The sequence below is a fragment of the Porites lutea genome, chromosome 3 (genome assembly GCF_958299795.1).
Source record: "Porites lutea chromosome 3, jaPorLute2.1, whole genome shotgun sequence".
Lineage (NCBI taxonomy): Eukaryota > Metazoa > Cnidaria > Anthozoa > Scleractinia > Poritidae > Porites > Porites lutea.
Window position 1 is genome coordinate 22219742 of NC_133203.1, and position 6706 is coordinate 22226447.

General features: G+C 39.4%; 1 pseudogene; it reads right to left on the minus strand.

The window, feature by feature from the left end:
- Positions 1 to 2240: 2240 nt before the first annotated feature.
- LOC140931944 (uncharacterized) lies at positions 2241 to 5483 on the minus strand (annotated as a pseudogene).
- Between the last annotated feature and the right edge of the window lie 1223 nt (positions 5484 to 6706).

Here is a 6706-nt window from a genome sequence, read left to right on the forward strand (position 1 = left end):
ATGACACAAATCAGTTGCAAATGCCAGCGAAAACAGACCACAGTCACTACCTCCAACTTGTCGCTGGACTTTCTCATTGATAAAAGTGACTTTGTCTCCAGGATACATCAACATGCGACAGGCATGCTCTACTGCTGTTGAATTAGTATTCTGATAAAGGCTATCGAAAATCTTGACAGTGTCGGGACTGGATGTTGTTGAAATTGTACTTAGACACACCCAGTGGTTCCCAGTATTGATGATCTGAATGAACTCTGATGTTGCAGGGACAACAAGGGACCCTTTTATTGCTGGATCACATAGCCCGTCCATGAAGGGATAATCCCTCTTGAGTAGCATTTGCCCTGCATGGATCTCAGAATCAGAGAGCCAGGTGGTCTTCTGTAAAATTCTTGTCTTGTTTTCTATATACAGATTAAGTTTGTAATTTGGATCCTCAGGGTCACAATTTTCTATTGTCAACCATGATGGAGGATCAGGAGAATTTTCGTCAATTAGAATAGGTCCTGGAGTAGATTTGCTTGAAGGAGTACTTGAGTCACCAAATTGACCATTGCTGACAGCTGATGATGGACTGTTGCTGACTGCTGATGATGGACTGTTGCTGACTGCCGATGATGGACTGTTGCTGACTGCCGATGATGAACTGTTGCTGACTGTTGATGATGGACTGTTGCTGACTGCTGATGATGGACTGTTGCTGACTTTTGATGATGGAATGTTCCCAACTGCTGATGATGGACTGTTGCTGACTTTTGATGATGGACTGTTGCCAACTGCTGATGATGGACTGTTGCTGACTGCTGATGATGGACTGTTGCTGACTTTTGATGATGGACTGTTGCTGACTACTGATGATGAACTGTTGCTGACTTTTGATGATGGACTGTTGCCAACTGCCGATGATGGACTGTTGCTGACTGTTGATGATGGACTGTTACTGACTGCTAATAATTGACTGTTGCTGACTGTTGTTGATGGACTGTTGCTGACTGCTGATGATGGACTGTTGCTGACTGTTGATGATTGACTGTTGCTGACTGCCGATGAGAATATTTCTTTTTGCAAAGGTTGGTCTTCTGAATTTGGGTGTTGAGTGTTAGTTGGAGAGGTATCAGTTCTCTCCTGAGCAGCAGATGGATCATTGCTTGTTTTAGTTTCATTTTGGACAAGGTGGTTCTGTTCTTCTGTGCGTTGTTTCTTTGCTGGAGAAGGATGTTTGGATTCTTTGTGCAATTCTTTCTTTCTTTTGAGAGAACTTTTTGTTTTGGATGTCTTGACTGACACTCCATCAACCGGGATTTGCACTTTATAGTGTTTTTGCATCATGGATGCAAATTCTCCAACTCTGTTGTGAAACCTTTTTTTCTTGGGGCGCACAGGTAGTGGCAGGTAATTTCCAAAAGATGATTTGAGTTGTTTCTTGCCAGATTGTTTTTTAATCAACGTTTGCATTTGTAACGAGTTTTCCTTTTCGTCAGTTGTTTGAAAGGTTGTGAACTTAATTAGTAACATTTCAAGGGAACTGTTGAGTTCTTTGAGGGCACTTACATCTTCAATGTTATATGTCAATGATGTTAGCCCTTTAAGCTTCTCCCTACATGTTACTGCCTCTTGCCTGATTTGACTTTCAATGCCTTTCACTTTCTGGTTTGGGACACCTGCTTGGCCATCTTGCTGATTTCCTGGTACGTCTTGACCAGTCTGAATGTTGTGATTTTCTTCACCACTTTTATACTTAGTGAAATCAGCAAACACATGCTCCCTGTCTAGTGAGAGATGGGGGTTTTCACGATATTTTTCTGGCAATGAACCCCACTGCCATTTTGGGTAATGGTCGAAAATTGCAAAAAAATGCTTGCATAGGAGCCCCGTGTGGCAAAAATCAGGACAGCTACATCGTGGCATGACATCCCCAGCACCAAAAGACAGGCTGTACCATGTGTTGCTTGACTGTGATTGCACTTGGAACTGACCATCTTCTATGCCATTACAAACCTCCTTGATATGCTGGGGTTCTACTTCAACAGCAGATATTATGTGCTGCCTGCAGTGGTTCACAAATGGTCTTGGTTTATTGTGCAAGTATTTTGGCACATCTGAGCTGTAGCGCCTGTATCCTTCACTGCACCTTGTGTTAAGCTCCACATACCTGGGAAAAAAGCAGCGTCTTAATAAATTGTTAATAATTATGCAGTGATATTTGAGTTGCATATGTTGTAGAATTTTTGCATTAATCCCTACTTTAACTTTAAGCATTTGAATTTTTGAATGTGGGATGTACTGTTCCTTCTGTATTTGTCAGGTAGAAATTCCTCGATTAGTGTCGTAACCATTCCACTGAGGCTGTTGTTATTTCGATCCTTCAGGTACTGGTATTTCAAGGACTCATTCTGCCTTTCAATGCCGTTGTTAGTGTTGATACTCAACATGAATCGGTCCTGTCTGAATGCCCACACCCATCGCTGTAATAAAAAGCAAATTACAGAGAATTTAAACTTTTAAGTGAACTGGTCCTTGCTGCATGCTAACAGCTCACTTCATCAATATTTATTATTTACACAAATATGTTATACAGGCGTGTTATTTACCTGTATGTCAGGCAAAGGAGGACATGGGCTTGCAGAGGCAAGCTTTCGTTCTTATACAGTTCGAACCCTAATAAGCAGCCACCCTTGGGGAAATGGATAGTGGCCGCTTAAATAGAGGTAAAAAACAATTTAAAAAACCCCTCATGGGAGCTTTGATTACTGGGCGAGTAATACGGGTTGGCCGTTTAATAGGTGACCAGTTAATAATTAGTAATTATAATAATAATTTTTTTAAAATAATACAACTCTAATAATAATAATAATAAATTTATTTCAGTGTCAATGCATTTAGCTGGATAGGGGTTCAACTGTGTATATTGCATGCAATGTACTTCTAGACCCCTTTCAGTTTATTCCCAATTTGGAGGGCAAAAGAATAAGATTGCCTTGCATTTGAAAAGGTTTTTTCTCTCAGAAGAGAGAACAACCATTGTTTTGTCCTCCAGATTGGGAGTTACGGGAAGGAGTCTATTGCAGACAAGTATAAAACTGTGTGCTGTGTGCTTTATTTCAATTCTTACCTTAGACTCTACAAGCCATGTTTTTTCAAACCAATTCCTGAGCTTGGGATTAGCCAGCCAAACTGCACTCTCCTTAAGGGAAGACAAATTTTTTTCAAATGACTCTTTTGTTGGTGATTTTGCCACGTTGCGAAGCAATGTTAGGACCTCTTCCCTGCTGTCAGTCAACCCATTTTCAGACTTTCGTAGCCATCTTTCCCAGCACTGTTCTCGATGAAAGTCACAAATATATGTAGTGGTATCTGTTAAACCAAATTAGAATGTGAAACTTTTTGTACATTCTATTTTTAATATTATAATGGTCAGTTGGCATTTGAGAGAAGATAAAGCATTATGATGGATATACTGATACCTCGTATGGCATCAACCTAAGCTTGACTTTAAGGTTTCGCCCTCTAGGAAGTTTCCAGATTTGTAACTGAATACCTAAAGTCATATTTAATTTGGGCTGGTTTTCCAGTCACTAGGGAGGATCAAGGTTAACTTACAATTTTATAGAAATTGTTACTTATTCCTTCAAAATCTTGTTTGCCTACATGTACTTGAATACTTGAATGGCAAGCTGTAAAAATGATTTTCTTTGCACCCGGCTTGAATGTACAAGTCTTTATTTACATTTAGTTTTACACTTTGAGATTATTGGCCCAATGTTGAATCATCCGTACCTGTAAATGTGTTCTCAATTGCATGGATCTCTTCATGACAAAAGTCAGTCATGAAAAATTGGGGCTTCTAGCTGGCATTCCAATCATGGAAGATTCCTAGTGCTTCCTGTATGGAGGCTGTAGTTTCCCGTTGAATTATGAAAGACCCCACAACTATGTAATTTACATTTGTCTTTACCACTAGGAAAAATAGAGGGAGCTCATATCTCATTGTCTTGTAGGTTGCATCAAACAGGGTGATCTCATTTCCGTAACGGATCATGAGTTGCTTTTGCCAGGCTGTTTGATGAGGAAACAAAAGATCATCTCGCACACAATTTTGATCTGTTTCCTCATTGTTCATGCTTTCAGAAGCTGTTGATAAGGCTGATAGGGCACAGGGTCTAAAATAGAAAGAGTCTTGTGGGTTCTCCTGACACCAATTTTCAATTTTCTTTTCAAGGTTTTCCTGATCAGATTTGGACAGGATTTTTTTTACTGATGCCTGATACATGTGGTTCCTGATGTCCACATCTGTTGGATAGTAGCGCCTGTTTGTTGATGCTGGTGGAGATGCCCTGGAAATAGTTCAGTTTTTACGAATTGCCTAAGATGTCTTTTCATTTCGTCCACAGTTTTCACACCTTCGCCAACAAGCTCTCCAATCTTGTCTACAAGCCGTTTGTTGATGGGCTGCAGAATGCCACCAATCTGGTTTTTTGATACATGAGGAGAAAAATGCAAATGGAATTACATTTTTGACAGAAATATTGTGACAGCCACGCTGATAGTTGTAGGCACTGCTGGTACAATGTACACTTACATGTAATGAATGAAATGTCACTTCTGTCAACAACAACATTCAAAAAACAAATTATTTGGATAGAATAGCAACAAATCAGTTGAAATAATAATTCCTAGACAATTTTGTTTATTTTTTATCAGCTTCTATTTTAGTCCGAGACACTACTTGGACCTTTTTTCATGATCATTACTTCATTTACAGACCTAGGCTATGATTGTTAACACTACATAGCATGTAGCCACCCATACACCTGTTGTATTTTGTGACCTAGCCTTTGAGTGGAAGGTCTGACTTGACTTTCTTTCGCATGCCTTCTTGCCTTTTCATAGGAAAGTAATACCTGTCCGAAACTATAATTACCATAATGATTTATGCATGAAAAACTAGAAGGTTTATATGAAAATGACTCAACTCTTGTCCCACCCATTCAAAGTGTTTTTGCCTAAGCCTTCAACTATTACTCAAACAAAACGAGCCAAAAACAAAAGTTAATATTATTGTTCTCAAGTTAAGGTAGTGTCCCAGTTCTTTCCATTGACATCAACAGACCTCTCCAGTGAAGTGATCTTTGTGCTCATCCTCCTTTGGTAATTGGATATAAATTCTGCGTTCCACTTGGGGTTTCTGTCCGCTGGTTATATCAGTCTTCAGCTTTTTGGACATGTCCCTTCTTAGTCTTTCTGTGTCATCCCTGATCCAATAGAGTTAAAAGACAGTAATAAGTTATGAAATGAAGGGATGTATTTTACTGAGCGGAAGTATAATGTCGATTGCTATTATCACTATTGTGATGGTGGTTTTGTACCTTGTAATTGCAATACTTTATGACTTCTGATAAACGAATACTTGCAGGGCAGCCAAACTTCATTGTGTCTTGAGGTAGGAACCTCCTCCTTTTGAATGAGTGATCATCAACCTGTAGTTAGAAGATTAATATTATAGATTCCTTACAGTTTAGTGCTAAAAGCACCAAAAACGCTGTGGCTGTGAAATAAAAATGCAGATATTTTTTAGTCATAACCAACATACCTTCTCTTCAGAATGTCTCGCTTTAAATGACTTTTTCCTGTCTGGTCCATGTTGGCAGTCAAATACCTTGGTGCCAATTATATTGAATGGTACTCCATCAAATGGAATTTTGTCATCTTTGAAATAGACTTTTCTTTGCTTGGCAAAGGGATCTGTGTCATGGAAACAAGGAAGGTCTGTATTATGTTTATTAGGGCTGTACTGTAGCAGTCCTCAGAGGCCCCTGTTGACTTACTGTTGCTTTTCGGCAAGAAGGAAATCTTAGTTTTTGCCCAAAATTACTATGCTGGGCAGCCAGAATGTCAAAGGTTTAGTGTTTTGGGCTCCCCGAATTTTTTTTCTTAGAGCATAGCCTTGTCTATTATAATTTTGATTGTAATCTGGTATGCAACCTACACCACAGTCAAGCCAATGTATAACATGCACCCTTTGCAGATAGTACTCAGTCAACCATAGATTTAAAGATACCGTAAAATTCCGAAAATAAGCCCCTCCAAATATAAGCCCCCCAAACTGGTAACGCAAAAAACCCTCCGGTAAATCGCCCCTCCAAATGTAAGCCCCCCGGGGGCTTTTACTTGGAAAATTGCCATCAAATACAAAATAAAATAACCCACAAACACGGTAAATTTACTTCCAACTATAAGGCTAGCCCAATCGATTTTGAAACGCAAATTTCCCTCCGTATATAAGCCGCTGCGAATATAAGCCCCTCCAAAAATAAGCCCCTCAAAAAGGGCCTTTGAAAAAAAAAAGCCCGGGGCTTATTTTCGGAATTTTACGGTATTTCATGTCTTTGATTCATAAATTGTTCATGCCATGAATACCACTGTGTTTAGAATATGCACATTCTACTCCAGCATATTTCTCCCCCCCCCCACCCCCCAACAAAAGAAAAATTTCTAAGATCACAGCATTGTTTATTATAATCTTTTGATTGTAATCTGGTGTGCAAGCTACACCACATTCTATTCCAGCATTCTTAACCCTATTATGTTACACTGCACTGCTAAAATCATAGCTGCTAATAACCAATCAGATTCAAGAATTTTTTTATGACCAACTTATTGTTTATGCACTTATCAACTGAAATCCCCCCTCCCCCACCCCCAGGAC